The sequence below is a fragment of the Zingiber officinale genome, chromosome 7B, assembly GCF_018446385.1.
Source record: "Zingiber officinale cultivar Zhangliang chromosome 7B, Zo_v1.1, whole genome shotgun sequence".
Taxonomy (NCBI): domain Eukaryota; kingdom Viridiplantae; phylum Streptophyta; class Magnoliopsida; order Zingiberales; family Zingiberaceae; genus Zingiber; species Zingiber officinale.
Genome location: NC_055999.1, coordinates 63,720,812 through 63,742,181, shown reverse-complemented (window position 1 = coordinate 63,742,181; position 21,370 = coordinate 63,720,812). Strand labels below are relative to the sequence as shown.

General features: G+C 40.9%; 1 long non-coding RNA gene across 1 annotated transcript; it reads left to right on the top strand.

The window, feature by feature from the left end:
* The first annotated feature begins 19,973 nt into the window (after window positions 1-19,973).
* Window positions 19,974-20,463, top strand: LOC122004825. The gene is made up of 4 exons (XR_006118248.1): window positions 19,974-20,012; window positions 20,097-20,173; window positions 20,256-20,313; window positions 20,398-20,463. It is a non-coding gene; the product is annotated as an uncharacterized LOC122004825 (long non-coding RNA).
* The last annotated feature ends 907 nt before the right edge of the window (window positions 20,464-21,370 follow it).

Genomic DNA, 21,370 nt, shown 5'->3' with positions numbered 1-21,370 from the left:
GCGGCTGCCTTGTGCTCTAGTAAAGCCGCCTCAAGCTTTGCCACCTCGTCCGTTCGGGCGACCTTTTCTTTGGCCAGTTGGTCCATGAGCTCCTTTACTTTCTGCTCTAGGCCCCGAGCCTCCACATTCTTTTTCTCCAGGTCGGAGATAGACGTGTTCTTCCGCTCGGTCGCCAAGCTTATCTTATGATCCAGAGATTTTTTCACTCTCTCGAGCTCGGCAAGATTGTGAGCCTGGTCAGCTATTTTCTTCTGCTCGGCCGCTAGTAAATCTTGAGCCCTTTTAAGCTCTTTCTGCAACTCGGCATACGAGGGGCCTTGAGAGCCGGACGGACCGCTTGCAGCCTTCAGTTGTCTCAATTCCTCGCCCACCATCGCCAGGCGGTTGGAGACAACTATTTCTTCCACCCATCTCTGACGAAAAAGAAAAGAAAATAGAAGTTGTAGGTGACCGATCGGAAGGAATGCATACAAAACTTAGAAGTAACTTACCCCCGTGGCCTCTTGCATATGGCTGTTAGCCAAATTGCGGAGGGGGATCATCGCGACGCACGCCCGAGCGTTGGCCCACATCTCGGCTAAGGGCCCCTTCAGGGTGATTGTGTGCTCGGGCGCGGTTGGGCAATCGACCTCGGGTAGCAATTCTTCAGTCGGAAGGTGAAGTGTGACCCGGACAGTGCGGCCATGACGGGGGGTTGTCCGAGCGGAAGACGGGAGAGGATCAGAAGCTGGCGCCGAAATTTGGGATAAAATGGTTGAACGTCGGACTTGACGAGGAGCAGGCGGAAGGACGCTGACTGGAACGGCTTCGAGAGGGTCCGTCGACGCGTCCAACTGAGAAGGGGTCCGGTCGGAGGAAATAGCCTTGACCTCCGGAGCCTTGTCGCGAGCGGTTGCAGTAACCCGCTCGGATGGGTGGACCGCGGACACGGCCGATCGGAGTGGAGTCTCCACTCGGCGCCTCTTTTGGCCAGGTTGTTCCTCTTCCCGAGCGGAACCTTCCTCTTGGACAGTTAGTCCTCCACTGGGGGTGGCTCCGCTTGCCACATTCTGCTGAGAGGCCTAAGCGGCCGACTCTTCATGAGTCCCGCTCTCCCCTTCATGCGAGCCGACCGGTTGGATGCCGAGCGTCTCCATTTCTTTGGCTGTCGTGGCTTCGAGCGCCGCCGCCTTCTTTTTCAGAATTCCAGCCATCACCGACTCCATGACAATGTTTGCTGTAAAGGAAAAAGGAGGAAATCAGTTAGCAATCAAAGCGAATGCACAAGTAAAATTCTTACCGAAGCCGCTCAGGAGGGGTGTTCTGATCGGACTCAGCCCGAATATGTACATAACCCCTTCTGGAAGGAATTTGGTGATGTCGACCCGCAGACCGGCAAGCATATTGGCAGTGTGTAGATAATCCGGCCGGGTCTTGAACCTTTTGAGCTCTGGGGAGGTTGGTGGTCCGATCTGCCACTTCGTCAGGAAGGGGGCCCGCTCGGGCATGCGGAGGTAGAAATAAAATTCTTTCCAATGCTTATTGGAAGAAGAAAGTTTATTGAAGAAAACTAGGTCGGGCCGAGCCTGGAACATATATGTGCCCAGCTCGGACTGTTTAGGGTAATAAAAATAATAGAAAACCTCCGGTCGGAGGGGGATAGTGTGGATTTTGAACAGGACGACGACGCCACATAAAAGGCGGAAGGTATTGGGGACTAGGCTTCCGAGCGGAATGCCGAAAAAGTTACAGACGTCAACGATGAAAGGATGAATGGGAAATCGCAGACCGGCTGTAAACTGGTCGCGGAAAACACAAAAGGCTCCGCGTGGCAGTTTATGAGGCCGAGCGGAGGGACCGGGTAAGATGACTTCGAAATCAGAAGGGATGTCAAAGTTTTCCATCAAGAGATCGGCATCGCGCCGATCAAAGCGCACTCCATGGTAGTGTACCATGGGCCGAGGGTTTGGTCTTCGGGTTGAGAAGATTGGGCCATTATCCGAGAGGACGAAATTAAAAAAGACGAAGGTAGAAGATAAAACCAAGATGGCAATGGAACAGTATCCCGAAGATGGAAACTTGGGAAAGAAATGCAAAGAAAACACCGGAAACAAAGAGGGAAAGAAAGAGAACCTTGCAACGAAGAGGAGGATCGAAGAAAGAGCACCGGAGATCGTAGAAACCTGAGGAATGAGATCGCCGGAAAGATGGAATGCGAGAAGTTGGGAGGCACGCAAGAGCAAGAGTGCGGCGAAGGGAGAAAACGGAGCTTTTTATAGGGTGGAGCCCGAGCGGCCTCCACCGTTGGATCCAGGTTGTGAGAATCGGAGCACTCATTGCGCCATTCATTTCGAACCGCCTCGATCCCATCAGAACATCACGCCGTCGCCGTACGATGATGACAGCACCGCCACGTGGCATTCAACCACTGGAACGCATTTAATGTGCGCGTGCTAGACCTTAATGATGGAGATTGGCGGAAAATTCGAAGAGATGCTGAGTAACGGTGGCGTTGACTGGCGTTTTGGCTGCCCCTGGTTTCCGAGCGGATGGTAGTTACAGCACGCCGCTCGGCCCAACTGACGGTCCAGTCAGTCGGACTAATCGCCTCCTTCGACTAGACTTGAAGGGGAGGCAAGTGATCCGGCGATAAGAGCAGGGACCCCCCCCTCTGAGGGAAGTCAACGCCACTTAGAAGTCAAAGGGCCGAATGGCCGACCGGAAAAGAGGAGACCGGTCGGCCAAACGGGGTCCCATCGGAGTCAAAGGCACCCGGCGAGGAGTCAGGGTTCCGACGCTCGTTGAACAGGATTGTACGGCCAAGCGGGTGGCCCACTCGACCGAAGGCATAAGGTAGCAATACTGCGATCAGTCTCCACAGAGCACACTACCGGGAATATCCTAAGTGGACCAGCACATATGACCGGCAGGACGCAAGGGGACTGCCGACCGGCCGGACACTCGGCATGTAGTAAGAAGAGAATAGGACAAGGAAACATCCTCTGACAGCGGGCATGTTCGAGGAGCAGGCCATACGCAGGATCTTATGACAGGGGTCTGCTGTCCCATCAAAGACGTGCTCGGACTGTAGCAGTAAGGGGTCAGGTAAGCTTTTCTGACAAGACCATATTGAGGTATGGGCTGAGGACACGTATTCGCCTCGATCTGTGTGCGTGAGTCCCTTTCCAGCCCTATATAAAGGGCCTCACCCTTCACCGGAGGTACGCGTGCTACGATATTTGTAGCCACTTCTTTATTGTCTACTTCGCTGACTTGAGCGTCGGAGGATCGTTGCCGGGAACCCCTTCCCGACCCGATTTCTTTGCAGGTTCGTCGGAGCGCCGTGCGACCGGCCGGGGATCTACGTCAGCGACAAGGAGAGCGCCACGTGCCCAGCGTCCGTTGGACAGGATCACCATAGATAGGTTCGGTTCATTTCATTTGACTTGAACCTTTTGGTACTTATGTTATAGATGGGGTTCTCTAAGTCTAGAATGTAGAGTCCGTTCATCAGAGGTGCACTACAATAGAACATATCGTTTAAATAAACGGAACAACATTTGTTCTTTATTATAAACGAAAAACCTTTCTTGTCTAAACAAGAAACTAAAATGATGTTCTTTGTAAGAGCAGGCACATAACAACATTCATCTAATTCTAGTACAAGCCCAGAGGGCAAAGATAGATTGTAAGTTCCTACAGCAACAGCAGCAACCCGTGCTCCATTGCCTACTCGTAGGTCCACCTCGCCCTTCGTCAATGTCCTGCTATTTCTCAGTGCTTGTACATTAGTACAAATATGAGAAGCACATCCGGTATCTAATACCCATGATGAAGAAATAGAGAGATTGACTTCTATAACATATATACCTAAAGTAGAAACCTCATTTCTCTTCTTCTTAAGATCTTCTAGGTATACTTTGCAGTTCCTCTTCCAGTGCCCGATCTGACTGCAGTGGAAGTAGGTTGCATCCTTGGCAACCCCTCCTTTAGGTTTCATTACCTTGCCTTTGCCCTTGGCTTGGGACTTTCCCTTAACTTTAGGCTTGCCCTTGCCTTTATGTTTTTGCACCATCAAAATGGAGTTGGGCTTTACCTTCTTAAGGTTCAGCTCAACAGTTCTCAACATGCTTAGAAGCTCAGGCAATGACTTATCAATTTCGTTCATGTTGTAATTCATGAAAAATTGATTGTAGCTCTCTGGCAAGGATTGCAAGATCAAGTCAGTGGCTAGTTCTTGGCCAAATGGGAATCCCAACCCCTGTAGGTTCTCTATGTACCCAATCATCTTGAGTACATATGGACCTACGGGAGTCCCATCTTGCATCTTGCACTGAAACAGTGCCTTAGAGATCTCGAATCTCTCGTGCCTTGCTTGTCCTTGATATAGTTGACGAAGATGTTCAACCATATCATAAGCAGTCATCAACTCGTATTGCTTCTGAAGCTCAGAGTTCATGGTTGCGAGCATGAGGCATGACACATCTAATGCATCATCTTGATGCTTCTTATAAGCATCTCGGTTAGCTCACGTGGCAGTGGCAGGAGGTGCCTCGGGAATGGGCTGCTCCAGGATATACAATTTTCTTTCTTGTGTGAGAACGATTCTCAGATTCCTGTACCAGTCCAGGAAATTAGCTCCATTGAACTTGTCCTTGTCAAGGACAGAACGCAGGGAGAAAATGTTCGTGTTTGTCAACATGGCAATCTACAACATAAATAAAGCAGAGAGTAAATATCATATTCCATTTATCATTTAATTAGACCTTTAACTAAATGATGCTCCCACTGAATTATAGAACTTTTGTAGAATCAAGTCATGGATGTGGTCAAACCACACTACTAGATTCATACTAATAGGCTATAATTCACGCGGGACAAGATCCACATCATACTACGCCTTGAGTTAGCTTTGTCTAAATCGCCCAAGACTTAGTATGATCGGTAGATAACTAATTATCAATTACATCTCTATGCAACTCTTGTTTATAGGATCAAGATCCTCATTTATATTAAAACTTGAGTTAGCTTTGGCTAAATCACCCAAGATTTAGTATAAATGTGATTTTTATCCTATCTTCCAACCGTTGGAAAAATGCCTATAGTTATACCCGATCAAATTGAGTTAACTAGTTATACTCAATCTAATTGAGTTTGTACTCACCCAAGCTTTGATAGGCGGGACCAAGATTGTCCCTCCGCACCCTACCAAGATAATATATGTTGCTCTGCTTTGGCAGATTCAACAACAACAAATGATCGAGTCGTGATGAGTATCAAAACTTGGTAGACATTTTGTGTTGTCTTGATTAAGATCTAATTTAATCATGAATGTGTATCATATACGCATTAAGGCACTAATTACCCTACATTAGCATGCATCACATACACACAAGCAATCATATATACTGATTAATTAAATTGTGATGAGGTCATGGCCCTACTACGATCTTCTCAAGCCAATGAAAAGATCGGACGGTTAACCTAGGGTCAACGACTTCTTTAAGCGCCTCCCTTTGACCGCCATGTGTTGAAATCACCCTCCTCGTAACTCCTTCTTGAGTAGACCTTCCACCGCTTCATTTTGTATATTACAAATATGAAACTTGAGTTACATTCGAGTCTAAAATCTATTTACAATAGGAACATAAGAAAAGAGGCATGACGCACAGGTCGCATATCATATACAGTACGCACAACACAAAAAATGGCGCGCATGCCATATTATGAATTACAACACAATTTTATCCAATCAAATTTGGGGTTTTTGGGCCATTACCATCACAATATCATACATAATTCTAAATTATGTATTTTACATAAATTTCTATAATTTTACTACTATTTTTATCAATTTTATGAGACAACTTTCCGGCGGTCCCGATTAGCGATTTTCGGGCGCGATCGCGGGACAATGCCCCTTGCAGGGTTAGGGGCAGCGCCCCTACTTGCGAAATGAATATCACGAGTGCCCCATCTTGATCTAACAACGCCTTAAGCCACTGTCCCAAAACAATTTGGGCGAGATCTTGCCGTTTCGGAAGATTTTTCTCGGTAGTTGAAGCCTACAAGTGTCCAAGCACTTGTTGCTTCGCCTCTACGAGAAAATTACTCAAAAAATCCATAAAAATAGTAAACTTACAGAAACTTATAGATCAGAAACATTTTCAAAAAAAAAAAATACAAAACATGTACACGCTTCGCACGTGGCTCTGGTACCACTGTTGGGACTTTCGAGCCGCAAAAATCGCTTTTTGCATTGCGGAAACCTCGAAGTCTTGCCACGGATCCATGCGAAGATAAATAAAATTCATGTACATGTTTGTTTATCCTAGATCTACCTTAGATCTACATGATAAGAGTGTTACCTTTGTCGCGATGCCCTTCGCTTATCCCGCTCGTCCAAACGGTTGTCGGATCTCGTAGAGTGTCAAGTGTACAATCTTCTACACGTATCCACATGGACAAAAGGTGGAGAAAACCCACTTAAAGTGTGCTATCACCCTTGAATGGTTTCGGCAATGGAGGAGAGGGAGAGAACAAGAGAAGAGAAGAGGAAGAAGAAGAAGTTACAACAAGCACAAATGCTTGCACTAATGTGGCCAACCACATAAAGGAGGGTTTTAAACCTCCATGTAATACCAAGAGTCATGGCTCTTGGTATTACTCATGAGGTGGCACACTATGATATAACCTTGATGATGTAGAACACCATCATTGGCCAGCCCCATGCCAAGTCACAATGAGGTGGCATTTGGTTAAGTCAAACTTGACTCTTCATCTTCCCTCTCAAGTCAAGTCAAACTTGACCTTTTTATCTCCCATGGTTGATCAAATCTAACCATTGATTCAAGTCAATTTAATTTAATGAATCTCTATTCATTGGTTTAAATTGACTCAATGAATCATAATCTAAATTAGTCTCATTCTACACATGAATCAAATTGAGTCCAACTCAATTAGTCTAATTTAGATTACTCTTAATCCAATTTGGTTCATCACATGAACCTAATCCTCTTGGTCCATCATATGAACCTAATTTCCATCTAACTGCCCTTTGTGTGTGACCCTATAGGTTCTTGTAACGTTGGCAATACTCCTAAACTCATTTAGAAACATAAGTAATGAGCGGTATCTAGCAACACATCATTACTACCCAAGTTACAAGAATGTTGAGATCCAACATCACCTTTGTGACTACTAATTGTGACTCTCACAATATATGATAATGTCCTTTTATCCTTGACATCTAAATTGATCAACTGAGGCATAGACCGTGTCATCCTCTAATCAATTTATGTCTTAAACTCCAAGTAGACTCACTCTAATCAAATGAGCTCAATATCTCATATTGACTCATTTGGGCATGGCCATGCACTTAGTGGTCTCACTCTATCAAGAATCATGATGTCACTCCGGTCATATAGGAGGGATAGATCCCATCTACATCACTCATATCCCTCTGCATAATTTGTTACATACCCAGTAGTCGCCTTTATAGTCCACCCATTTACGGGTGACGTTTGATGAATCCAAAGGGTGCAACTCCTTATGTAGGGAACCATGGTGACTTCAGGTCCAAGGACTGATAGTCATACTAATAGTCACAAGAGAAAGTATATGACATTCATATAACGATCCATAATACTTTCTCCTGGCGGGTCATTCAGTATACATTCTCCAATGCATACCCATGTGTCAACTTGATATCTCTATATCCATGACTTGTGAGATCAAGTCATCGAGTTGACCTACATGCTAGTCTCATCGTATTAACATTGTCCCTGAATGTTAATACTTGACTAGGAATGATTAAGAGTAGTGTTCTCTATATCATCTCATTATTGATTCAACCAATCGATTGATATAGATAAGAACCTTTTACTCAAGAACGTTATTATACTTAGTTATTTGGCACCAATACAAGTAAGTATAATAACCATAAAGAATTGCCTTTATAAATATATAGGAATATGATACATCGAGTCCATACAACAATCATCACTTGATTGGCTCTAGGGCTCTCACTAACACTTAAGCCCGCCTGGTCTTTACCCGACCGGGCGTACATGGAGAGCTTTATGTTCAATCGACCTTCGTTAGGCTAATCTTATACTAAGAGTCTTATAAGGCCAAGTGTCTTCAAGCCCGCCCGGTCTCTACCCGGCTGAGTGTACACGGAGAGCCTCATGTTTGACTGGCTTTTGCTCGGCAAGTCTTAAACTAAGAGTTTTATAAGGCCTAAGTGCTTAGAGCTCGATTAGGTTTTCATTGGGTTGAGATCCCTTGCATTCAATCAACTACTTGACTAATCGAGTATATTATTTCCTGACTTCTAGAGTAAAATACTAGAGTCCTTATATCCAATCGATTTCATGGCCGATCGGCTTTATTCGAGCGCCCTACTTTGTAACTACTCGGGCAGGACCTTAAAGTCTTAACGCGAGGTGATCAGTAGAATCATATGGGAAATGCTTCCCCCACTCTGACTTTGACTCACACCTTACCTTAACTTTGACCACCATGTCATCTTCAAGATCCACTCGATATAACCAGTATCAGCTGGCTTGGTGATAATAATAGACTTGGTTAAAGCCTATTAGAGTCTCCAAATCTCCCAGTGTAATCCTTGTATGTGATCAAGAGATTGTGGCGAGGTTTCTCCACCGAGAAGGAGGATCGAACTAGCTATAGTTCTAGGGCTTAATCTATCGACGGATTGAGGGATCATCCACCTTACGGATAACCGCGAAGTAGGAGCTCTAATATCCATACCACATAAATCAATGTGTTAGGTTTACTTTCTTATTTTAGTTTAACTTTTGTATTTATATTTTTGCTGTGGGCTAACGAGTGTAGGAAGCAAACAAATGATTTAGGGTGGACCATCTATTCACCACTTCTAGTCGGGCATCAAGGTCCCAACAATTGGTATTAGAGCGGGGTCAATCTTCATTGGACTAATCACCGGATGGAGCAAGTACTAGAGGAAGAAGATGGAGGTGGAAGGATCATTAGGATGGGATATCCGAATCCCACTTCCATATGATAGAGAAGATTTAAAGTATTGGAGGAAACAATTGAAGACTTGGTTCTAAATGGATTGGGACCATTGGACAGTGTTAGAAGTTCATTTCAAAGCTCCAACGGACAAGAAGGGGAAATACCTCCGGCCATGGTATTGGACCAAGGAGCAAAGACTGCAATCGGAGGTGGACAAGAAGGTAATTAGAATTGCTTAGAATCTATTACCTTCTAATATTGTGTCGTGTGTAGGTGAGTATAAGTGTGCTCATGAACTATAGAGAAAAATGATTGCTCTTCATGAAGATCCTACACAAGCACAAGAAGTGGAGGAGTGATAACCATCATTTTACTATATTATTTTGATTCATACATGCATGGTTTGATGTTATGTTCATATATAAAACCTATATTTGCATCACATGTCATGCATTGTCTTTATTCTTGGAGTTAATTACAAATTATCTTATTTTTTATGTTATTTGATGCTAATATTTGATTCTTATTTTATAAGCATCAAAGGATCTTGGATTTGGATCTATTCGAACCGAATTTGTGCTCGAATTGGAGTTTAAAAGAGAAGATCAAGCTGTAGAGCATTATGGATCATTCATCAAAGATCAGAGAGATCTAAGCCATCCATTAAAGATCTGGTCCATCTGACCTAAGGGAGAGTAGATCCAGATCCTAGATTAAGATCAACACCTTTGGATCAGATTTTAAGTGACTTTCCACCGTTGATCAAGATCCAAATCAATTTCAGCCGTCCGTTTAGATCTGGATCAGATTTAAAATAGAAGCTACAGTGCTTCATCCTTCGTCGATTCCTTCGCGTTGAGCTTCGTCCCGTGGTGTTCTTCTTCCGAGATTCCAACCCCATCTCCACTTCTAGATCCATTTTCGACCAACTTCATCGGCGACGATGTTCTCAAATGCTTGCGACTAGCTTCCGGCGATCTGACCTCACTCCAAGGCGTTCCTACGGCGAGAATTGTGCTCTGCAATACTCTATTCTGCCACCATCGATTTGGAGGCGTTCCTCCGATTGGTGGTTCCGCTTTCATTTAGATATCTTTGGCGGCATTCCTCCACTGTTACTGGACCGTTCCCGATGACATTCCATCCACCATCTTCTCCACAGCAGATCCGAGTCCACAGTTCACAGAATTGTAGATTTTCCAGAGTTTGGCAGCTCCAATTTTCATCAGTTCTGTTCGGAGAGGTTTCCTTTGGCACTAGTGAAGGTTGAGCTGAGCTCAGTTGCTGAGAATGTCTCCCCGATTGCTAAAGTGAGATTTCATTGACGCTTCCTTGTGTGACGGCAAGGAGAAGTTGTCGTGTAGTGTGGTTTGGATGAGGAGATGGTTTTCTTTATTTCTTGCATTTCTTTAATTCTAGAATAGATTTCTTTTAATGTTTGTCATGTTCTTATCTTTGCAATCTAGCATTTCTTTGTCTTCTTGAAGTTTAATTCATGTTTAGTAGCTAGAATTTCATTGATGCAATTTAGTTTAAGTTTTGTTAGAGCTGTTTAATTGTTAAGTTGTTAAGTTTTAAATTAGGGTTTAAATTCTGCTTAGGATCAGATTTAATTGTGTTTTGTATTTCATTTCTAGTTTAAGTGTGTTGAAGATGAGATTCATTACGTAGTGTGACAATGCGTCTTGGACTGATCGGTGACACCTAGTTATGTTTCATTTATGCATTGAATTAAGTTCTTATTTGCTGTTCTTTTTAATTGCTAGATTTAGATTTAAAGCTTAAATCTCCCCATTTATATATTAAAAACCTCAAAAATAGGAATAACGTACAATCCTAGATTACATCCTACCGTTAGTTCCTCGAGAGATTGATCCTGGGCTCGTTATTACAACATCATTGTGTATGTAAGGGGTTCATGGATATCATTTGTTAATTTGATAAGTCCATTCGTGACACTCAATTTTTCGACTTATCAAGGAGCCCAAAGAGGAGGGCTTATTGGTTAAAGAGGAGGAGAAGGGTCAATCGGATATGAAGACGTTTTCAACATTTGATGAGGAGGAAGAAGTGGAATTAGCCACATCTTCGGAGGGGGAAGAAGTGGATCTCTCCACGTCTTTAAAGAGGAAGAAGAATCTAAGACGGGTGAAAAAGAAGTCTTGAAAGTTCAACCCTTAATCTCATCTACTGAGAAGAGCAGGAAGAACCACATCAAGAGCTTTGAGTGTGGGAAAATAGGACACTACAAGAGTAGGTGTCCCTCGCTCAAGAATGTAAAAGAGGTAAACCCTAAATCCACTAAAGTTCATTTAGAATTTAATGTGGATTGTAGGAAGGGTGGTTCCAAGAAGAAGAAGTGACATATTATTTGCTTCACGTGTGGTGAAAGGGGGCATTACCACACAAAGTGCCCAAGGAAGGGAGCGTATGTGAAAATGGAGCGATTAGAGTATTGGAGTAGAATGAAGCCATGTGGATGCTCGTGTCAAGGGGGAGCTTAAATGGTAGGTAGGAGGGTAATCCCTAACTAGATCCTTAATTCTAATATTAATTCAAGTGTCAGGGAAATTCATGCTAGAAATAACAATGTAGGTTATTTACCCATACATAATTATGGATTTAGGTATAACAATAGAATAAGGTTAGCATGGTTGATGACCCTAAGAAATCGAAGTTTAATATTAGACCTATAAATGGAAAATCTATCTCAGTTAAGGGAAAGGAGGTAGGAAATGATCAAGGCATTAATCTCAAGAAGGGAAGACATATGCCTAGAAATAGTAGGTTAGGAGTGTCCAAGGTGGACATGTTGATTCTAGAGTTAATAACCTAGAAATGGAGAATCAAGCTTTAAAGGAAAATTTTGATAGGTTAGAGAAATCCCTTGAGAGATTCAATGTTGGATCTAAGGGATTAGGTATGATGTTATATAGTCAAAGACCTAATGATAATAGATTTAGTTTGGGATATCGATCTTCATCAAACAAGGGTTAGGGGAAGTTACCCATGGAGCACTTAGACTGGTATACCACAATAGAGTTCCCTAAGGCCAAAAGAAGGTCACATGCAATGATTACAAGTGACAATGGTAAGAAGGAATCCTCCAAGGCTAGAGAAGAATCATATGCTAGGGTGACATATGACTATAGTAAGGAGAGGTCAAGAAATGACGAGAGAAAGTCATTTAAGGATAAGGAGGAATTAACCAAGGATATAGTGTCTAAGGTTAAGAAGGTTAAGTTTGTAAGTCAAGTGTCACCGAAGTGCACCATTATGGCCTCGTATTTTTAAATGAGTCACCTAAGAAGGTAGCTAAGGTTAAGAGCTCTAGAGGGAGCTCAAAGATTTAAATTGAGACCCATGGTCATTGGATCTCAAGTATACCTTGCTTGAAATTCTAGAAGGGTCAGGAATGTGTCAAAAGGGGGTTAGAGATGAATTTGAGTCTCTAATCTAATTGGTTGACACATTTGGGATGTGATTCATATATGAAATATGAAATGAAGTTTATATTACATGAAAATTGATTTTTGATGTATTGATGATTGATAAACTAATTCAAGTGATGCATTATGGTTTAGTATGAGCAAAGATATTAAGAGGAAGCTAAAACTAGGACTTTAGGTCAAAGTTCAATTAAATCATTTAGATAGTTTTGGGTTTTATGTCAATCTTGGGATCTATGATAAATATATTTTTAAATATATTTTTTCCAAGTATACAATGGTAAAATATACCTCTCCACAAAATTTAAGAATTTTTAGAGATTTATAGAATTTCTAGAATATTTCTGAAATTAAGTTTAGAATGTAGTTTAGGCTAAAATAGTATATCAATCGACTGGTGACACTATTCATCTAATACAGAATGATTCTATGATTTTGATTCGATGATGGCAGTCAATTGGGGTCTAGGGTAGTCGACTGATATAGTCTGAAACTATTTTTTAGTAATAAAAAATGATTAAAGGATGGTATACATGTATGTAATCATATGGGGAATTAATACATTATAATTAATGGTCATTAGAGGTTAAAGAGGCTAATAATTGAGATATTGTTGGAGTTTTTTTTATGTATGGCAAAGAGAAAGAAGTCTAGATTAAGTGGAAAACCTAAATACCTTTACAAGAAATCCTAGTTCAAGGGGGAACTTAGGTGAAGGGGGATCCTAGAATTAGGTTCTATGATATATACATAAGTAGATTACATATTTATTTGCATGTTATTGCATTATATATTTTTTTAACTTAAACAGGTTGCCAAATATCAAAGAGGGAGATTGTTGAAACAATCGGTGTGGCCCTAGGTTTTGATGTTAGGGCAAAAGTTTAAGTTTGGTTATTGTTGTATTTGATATGCACTTGTGAGTGTGCAGGTGTAAAAGAGATATTAAAGTGGGAGTCTTGGCGGTGTAAGTCTAAGTGTGACTTAGCAAGAATGAAGTCCCAGAGGTGAGGAGCATCTTGACAATGGAATACTTGGCAACAAAGGATAAGGTCAAAGGAAGCTCTTGAAGGCAAAGCGTGAAGGTTGGGAAAGCATTTTAGGGATGCAAGACTTATAGAGGAGGCTAGAAGGCAAGGTTAAGTTGTGCAGGTAAGGACGAGTACTGAGTGATTATACTCGGGGTAAAACCCTAGGTTTAGGGTTTACCAGTCGACTAGTGACTTTACCAATCGACTGGTGGGAGAGAACATAATGCTTTTGTTCTCTCAACCGAAGTGAACCAGTCGACTAGTCCTGACACCAGTTGATTATATCGAGCCATTGGGGTATAACGGTCGATTTTTCATAGAGGCCAGTCACTTGTGACTTTACCAGTTGATTGGTAGTGGGAAAATAGCTTGGATGTTTTCCCCCCAAGCTCTATATAATGGAGCTTGGGATGACTGGCTTGGGTGATGAGAATAGACTTAGTTAAAACCTATTAGAGTCTCCAAAGCTCTCAGTGTGATCCTTGTGTGTGATCAAAAGATTGTAGCAAGGTTTCTCCACCGAGAAGGAGGATTGAGCTAGCCAAAGTTCTGGAGATTATTCCATCGACAGATTGAGGGATCGTCCACCTTATGGACAACCGTGAATTAATAGCCCTAATCTCTGAACCATGTAAATCAATGTGTTAGGTTTCCATTCTTATTTTATTTTAGCTTTTGTATTTATATTTTCACTGTGTGCTAACGAGTGTAGGAAGCAAACAAATGATTTGGGGTGGATCATCTATTCACCCCCTCAAGTCGGGCATCAATGTCCCCATAGACAACTCCTCGACTCCTTGTCATTCCCAACCCCAAATACTTCGAATCATCCCTAGATCCATGTTGTTCCCAACTCTGAATCACCCCTAGCTCTGAGCCACTCTTTGCTTCATGTAATCTCTGTATTTGTATCATTCTCGACTACATAGGTGAGGCATGGAGTGGTTGCTCACAGAAGATACGAACAACATAGCCATTTTCTTTGGAGAATGTGGGAAAATACAACCATTTATTCTAGAAAATGTGGGTAATGTAAGTGAAAATCTTGGGACACGTGGAAAATATGATGGTACAATTATAACTCTATAAAATATTATTTTCTCTAGTAGGCGCAAGTACGCACACACACATTTAGACTTCCAGAAACCCTATACCATTGCTTTCCTTATTCTTCATTCTATCTGGCTGAAGACTTACTTGAGCGTTAGACTCCAACTAACCTCTCTACTAGGTCTTATTGTTCCTGGGTGATTGAGGATTTAGTTCTCTTCAATGCCAACTCATCGGTGGTTTGTTCATTGACAGTCTCAGGCAGGATCAAACTGGCGTCATCTGTAAGAACATTGAGTTAAGACCTGAACTGAAATGTTAAGATGGACGACTGGCGTTGGCCTTTTTGCATGTCACGTGGCACCCCAAATTAATAAAGATTGGAATTCAACTAACTAGAGAAAACACATGTCATAGTAACGAGTCCCAAGTCATATTTTTCCAAGGATAACTAGTAAATGTGTACTAATTCTAAAATTGGTTCCAATCAAGTTATTACATCAACAAGGTCTACTATGCTTTTCCACTTGATTCACAACACAAATTAAATTCTTCTATAATCAAAAATAAAATCAAAGAAGATTCATTCTCATCAAACTAATATCAGTGAAGTATCATTAAACACAATCACACTAAATCCAATCAATCGAACCAAAGAATTTGTAAATCTTTGAATTGAACCTAAGCACTAACTTATAAAAATCAAAGTATCATTCAATTCACATTTACAATCAAATGCAACATTTAAACTCAAAAACTCAATCACAGTAACATTGAACAGAGGTACACAACCAATAATCTCCAATTAAGTATCCAACAATTAAACTTCATTACAATCACAACAAACCTAATGAATAGAACTAAAGGTTCTTCTAACTTCTCGAATTGAAACTCAACAATCCTGTTGTAATCAGAACACCTAATTCAAATCAAAACCTAGGTTGCAAACTAAGTTAAAGCTAAACACTGGTTAGAATTGTAGAAGTTCAAAGTAAATCAGGATTACAATTAGAAATCAGACATGGGTTTGCAAAGCAGTAAATCAGAAATAGAATTGCTGAAAGGTACATCAGATCATAAGATCTGAGCAAGTATGTGGACAATTTAAACTGATTGCAAGAAAGGCAAAGAAAACAAAACCCTAGCATTCCACAAACCCAAATCCCATAGCAATCTTCTCCACTCTACTGTGAAACAGAGTTACCTCTGGAAAACATCCTTCAGGCAACCAACAGTGAAAAACCAAGCTTCCAACTAATCCAGCCGACTCCTCACAGCATCTGGGAAACACCCTCGATCTCACAATCGGCTGGAGTTTTCAACGCACGAAGAAATAGTGCTGAGTTCTGGAATTTGCGACTTCAATTGATTGATCAGATCAATGTGGAGTTGCTGATGGAATGGATAAACGGAAGTGTGATTGAAGCTTCTGGGAAACACCCTCGATAGCTCCGATGCTGATGGAAATCCAGATCTGGGAAACACCCTCGAGCTGGATTGCGGCGGATAAAACAAGCAATGCGGACTGGGAAACACCCTCGACCGCTCTCTGTGACCTCGGACGAAGATCGCTGGAGCTCAGGAACCGCCACCGATAAAGAACACTGCTCTCAGATCTGGAATTGTAGAATGGGAACTCGGTCATGGAGAAGAAGAAGACGACGACACTGTAGCAACAATCGCGAAGCCGAGCTCGAGCTTGCACTGTAGCTTCTCAAACGTTTTATACCCCCTTTCAAATATGATCGGACGGTCCAAAATCTTCAAGCCTCGATCAATGGTGGAAAACATCCCAAATCTCGATCAAAACTTCTGGATCTTCATCTACGGTCCAGATCTACTCCTCATTAGGTTGGATGAGCCGGATCTTCAATGGATGGCTCCGATCTGCTTGATCTTCAATGGACGGTCCAAAACACTCCAAGGCTTGATTGCTTCGTTTAGCCCTAGATTTGAGCCCAAGTGTGGCCTGATCTGATCGGGTCCATGATCCTTTTGATGCCTACAAAATAATAAACAAATATTAGCATCAAATACCATGATAATAGGCTAATTTGTAATTAAGTCCAAGATAGAATGAAATTATGAAATGTAGAGTAAATATGACTTTAAGCTATGAAAATATCATTAAAAACATGCATTATGAATCAAGATAATATAACCAAAATCATGGTTATCAAATCCCCCACACTTAATCTTGGACGTCTCGTGCAAGTCAAGAAAACTAAAAATCCTACTTAAATGGCAGCCCCTAAATAAATTCCTAAACATGTTTAGAAAATAAAGAAAGTAAACCATCAAGATTATCACATTCCAAAATCTCAAGCATTCATGGACTTCAAACCTTACTTTTGGTTAACAACATAATAATTTCCATCTATCATGAATAAATTGAAATTGATTTCACACTAAAATCCTCACAAGATAGAGTTTTTGTGGCCCTCATCCTATTTCACAAGTAATCACAAAAATGGAGGGCACTCTTGCTACTTGTGCTTCTTGCAATACCATATACTTGCTTATCTTCTACTCTCTACCATGATCATGAATACAAATCATGATATAAAGGTTAATCATGGGCAAAGAAATGTAAGAGTATAAATTAAGTGCACATCAAAGCATTAATTGCAAGAAAAGATTGGAAAAGGAAGAATTAATTCAAAAGAAAGATAAGAAAGAATGTATGAATTTAAGTTCTAGTGGAAGACATGGATACAAAGAATGCTATCTAATGAATACCAGCCATTCTTCTCTTCGTCCTTAACTTTATTCCAGTTGCATCAAATCAACATCAATCAACAATTCAGTTTCTCATTTCTTTGGTTTTAATGAATGCATCTCTAAGAATTCAATTCAACTTAGCAAGGTTATTCTTCTTTTCATATTCTGAATTTTGCTGAGATTACATCCCTAAAAACTAACCCTTGAGAAACATTTCATTCCTTCCCAATTCTAGTATTATTCATTTACTTATCTTCAGTTCTTAGTCTTTCATAATTTTGGCACAAAAACTGCACAATTTCAAAAATCACACTGCCTTTCTAAGCCTGTAAACTCACTGTCAGCTGCCCACTTCTTGTAATAGACAACACTTCCAGAGGTAAGGAGGATTGCTACACATTTGTCTCAAGCAATAAAAGACCTTCAAATAACTCCTCACTAAATTTAAGACTAATGATATCAAGTTGATACAAACTTTGACATTCCTTGACACTAAATTCTATTTTGTTTCCTGAAAATTAATTCTATTTTCAACACTAGATTGAACACTGACAACAATTGCAAGTTTTCTGATTTCTGTACAGTTTCTAAATTTTGTATCAACACATCATCTGGCCTCTTAAAATCCCTATCAAATCATTCTCCACAAATTTCCTGAATTAATCAACTTAAATTTTGATCCATTTTGATCAGATTCAGTAAGCTCACTGTTATCTGCAGATTTTGAGCAGTGATAATTTCCATTTCCAGCTTGTTTCATTTCCAGCATCACTCAATTCCAGAATTCAAATCCACTGCTCGACTTCAAATAAAGCTCAAGCTCTCCCCCACACTTAAACTTCATTACATCTCGGATTGAATTAAGATGACATCAAATTCTATTCAGTTCAGATCATAAACAGATTCAGCTGCAAACCTCAACTCTAGGTTCTGAAATTCTGTACATTTCCAGATTGTGAAATTTCTAGATTCTAAATTTCTTGTATTATGTTTTCTTTTCATCCATTGATCTTTTAATACCATTTGTCTATTCATGTTGATAGATTTCCCTTGAACTTTATCTGATGCTTGATGCTACTTCCAAATCTTGATACACATTTGATACATAAACTTCCATTTTCATTATTCCTGAATCTTCACTGTTTCTGCAGATTTTCAATTTGATGATGACCATTTTTGTATTTTATCACTCATTATCTCTTCTGATCTACAGATTCAGCATCTTTTTCACACTAAGTAGAAAGTTCAACAAACTGCACAAAGAAATACACAAAATTCAGCAACCTAAGTTATATCACTGACCTTAATTCAAACTCCCGGATCAAGTATAAAGATTTGGAATTCTAAATCATTTAAGCTTGAAACTTGAATAGTTGAACTTGTCAATGTCCCACATTTAGCATTCAATCAGTAAAAACTTAAACTCAATCCTCTTTTTGATCAGATCATCAGTTATAAGATGTTACAGTTGCTAAAAAGTACACATTTCAGTTCCTGTCCACTTAATTTGAGCTCCTGTTTAATATCAAAATCTCACTCTAAAATTCAGCCAAACTATAGAGATGCAAGGTCTACTTTTATTAACACTTTATAAATAGCTAGCTCCCAGATATCTAGTGATCAAATAGTCTTTAACTCCAGTTATTACAGCAAATGTAGATTTTCTGATTTTCTAGACAATTTTTGAATTTGTATCAACTCACCATCATCTTAATTTCAATTTCAGAATGGATTTGATAAGCTCCAAATTGTAATAGATTTACTAACACTACAAGAAAAACCCTCATAGACATCGGTGGAACAACAGTGATTTTAAGCAATTTGCGATGTCTTTGAGTATTTTACACCGGTTTTTCCAAAAATCGATGTCTATGAGCACAGATTTTCGCTCATAGACATCGATTTTTTTAGCTGATGTCTATGAGCGCCCATTTTTCGTTAATAGACACCGATTTTAACAGCGATTTTTAAAACCCGGTGTCTATGATAATTTTCTTGTTCTATCTACGAAATCGGATAGTAAAAAACCGTTGTTTAAAGTGGTGTTAATGAACCAAAATAAAATAATTTAATTTTTCCACCAATACTTAGTTAAAATTTTTAACACTTCAACTCTTCCCTCCAACCTAAACCTATACGACACTGTCCACGGGAGGGAGAGAGAGAGAGCCGTCTTCGGGTGACTCACCTTCTCCGCCTCTATCTTCTCCTCCCCTCCCATCGCCGACCCAATCTCGACCACCATCGTTCTCCCAAATCGAAGCGAACAGAACAGAGATCGGAGATCTGTGCTTCTGATTCACCGCTCGATTCGCCATGATGCAGATAGGTTCCGAGAAGGCGTCGCCGCTCGATCTCTTGTCGGTCATCGTCGCCTCCCTCTCTGGCGGATATGGGCTCAATTCTGGCGCAGGGGATGCGTTCGCGGAGAACCGGCTGCTGATCGTTGTCCAGAGCACCGTCATCGTCATGCTCGTCGGTTGCATGGAAATCTTCTTCGTTTGGCGATCGAGCGGAAGGAAGCCCGCCGAGCCGCCGAAGCCGCTAGTGGTGAAGACCCAAATGGATGCGGAGGAGGACCAAGGGAAGAAGAAGGTCACCGTCTTCTTCGGGACGTAGACCAGGACGGCTGAGGGGTTCACGAAGGTTAGGGTTTTTATCCTAGTAGTTCATTTTTTGAATTTTCTCCCATGATCTTAGATTTTTTCCCCCCTTCTAGGCGCTGGCTGAGGAGGCAAAAGCACGGTACCCTAATGCCATATTTAAAGTCGTGGATATCGTAAGATCATCTTCCTTCTGTTTAAGATAATTGGAAATACTACTGATTAATTGACTGATCTGTAGTTAGTTTCCTCAATTATAGGACGAATATGCTACTGAGGATGATGAGTATGAGGAGAACCTAAAAAAGGAGAGCTTGGCTTTGTTCTTCTTGGCTACGTAAGTTGAAAGCCAGGAATTTTTTATTTTTATAAACTATCAGTTTCCTCAAAGTTCGAGTTGATCCCTTTGTTTTCTTTAGGTATGGAGATGGCGAGCCTACTGATAATGCTGCCCGGTTCTACAAATGGTTTACAGAGGTTCTGGAAGCATGCACATTTAGTTAATCTATTCTACCAATAATCCTTTTGCCTTGATCAATTGCTGATTATTAGTTTTTATAGGGGAAAGAGAGAGGAACCTGGTTGGAAAATCTTCAATTTGGTGTGTTTGGTTTGGGCAATCAGCAATATGAACATTTTAATAAGGTTTGGCATGATGAAATTGTCAGTATTCTTTTTGTGGGAATTGTTTGGCTGATATATTTGTGTATTGTGTCCTTGCAAAGGTTGCTGTGGTGGTCAATGAACTGCTTCATGAGCAAGGTATATAGTCGATTTATTTAGTTTGTGATTTGACTAAGTCACATATGCTCCTAAAGTTGATTTTAAATCCTATCTTCAGTTGCAAGCTCAAAGTTCATTCATTTCATTTTTCTAGAGAATTTAACTTGTTTTGTAGACTAATTGTTACTCTAAAAACTTGTAAAGTCAACATGGTATGAGGAGTTACTAAGAAACAGTTGAGTAGTCATGTTATCTGTGAGTTTCGTACATACAACTATAATGTAGTAGTCATGTGTAAGTTTGTAGATGTGTTTAATGAATTTAAGCATCATTCTTACTTGGATATTCTTCTTGTAGGTGCAGCGAGGACCGGCAAGAGGGGGGTGAATTGCCTGCAAATAAAAGTTACCCTCCTCAAAGCGTTTCAACTCTTAAATAATGCAACACTAAATAAAAGAAAGAGAAATGAAGACATATTTTTTAACCTGGTTACAACCAAGAGGGTTGTTAATCCAGGGCGATGGAAAGCGCAGTAAGAAACTCCTTCTTTGAAGGTGGAGAAGCCTTTTACACTTTGAGAGCACAGAGGTTGCTTAAACAGAGATTACAAGAGTTGGGTTTCGTATAAAATCGTTGTTCTCTAAAGCTGCCCTCTTTATATAGGGGTTCTCGAGCTTATCAGATCACCTGATCCTTCGGGATCAGGTTTGACTTGAGAGGGATCGGTCGACCAATCCCCAGGTTTGGTCGACCGAACCTGCTGTACCTGCCCAGTCTTCCGTCCAGGTGCAGTCTCTGAGGATGAGCTTTT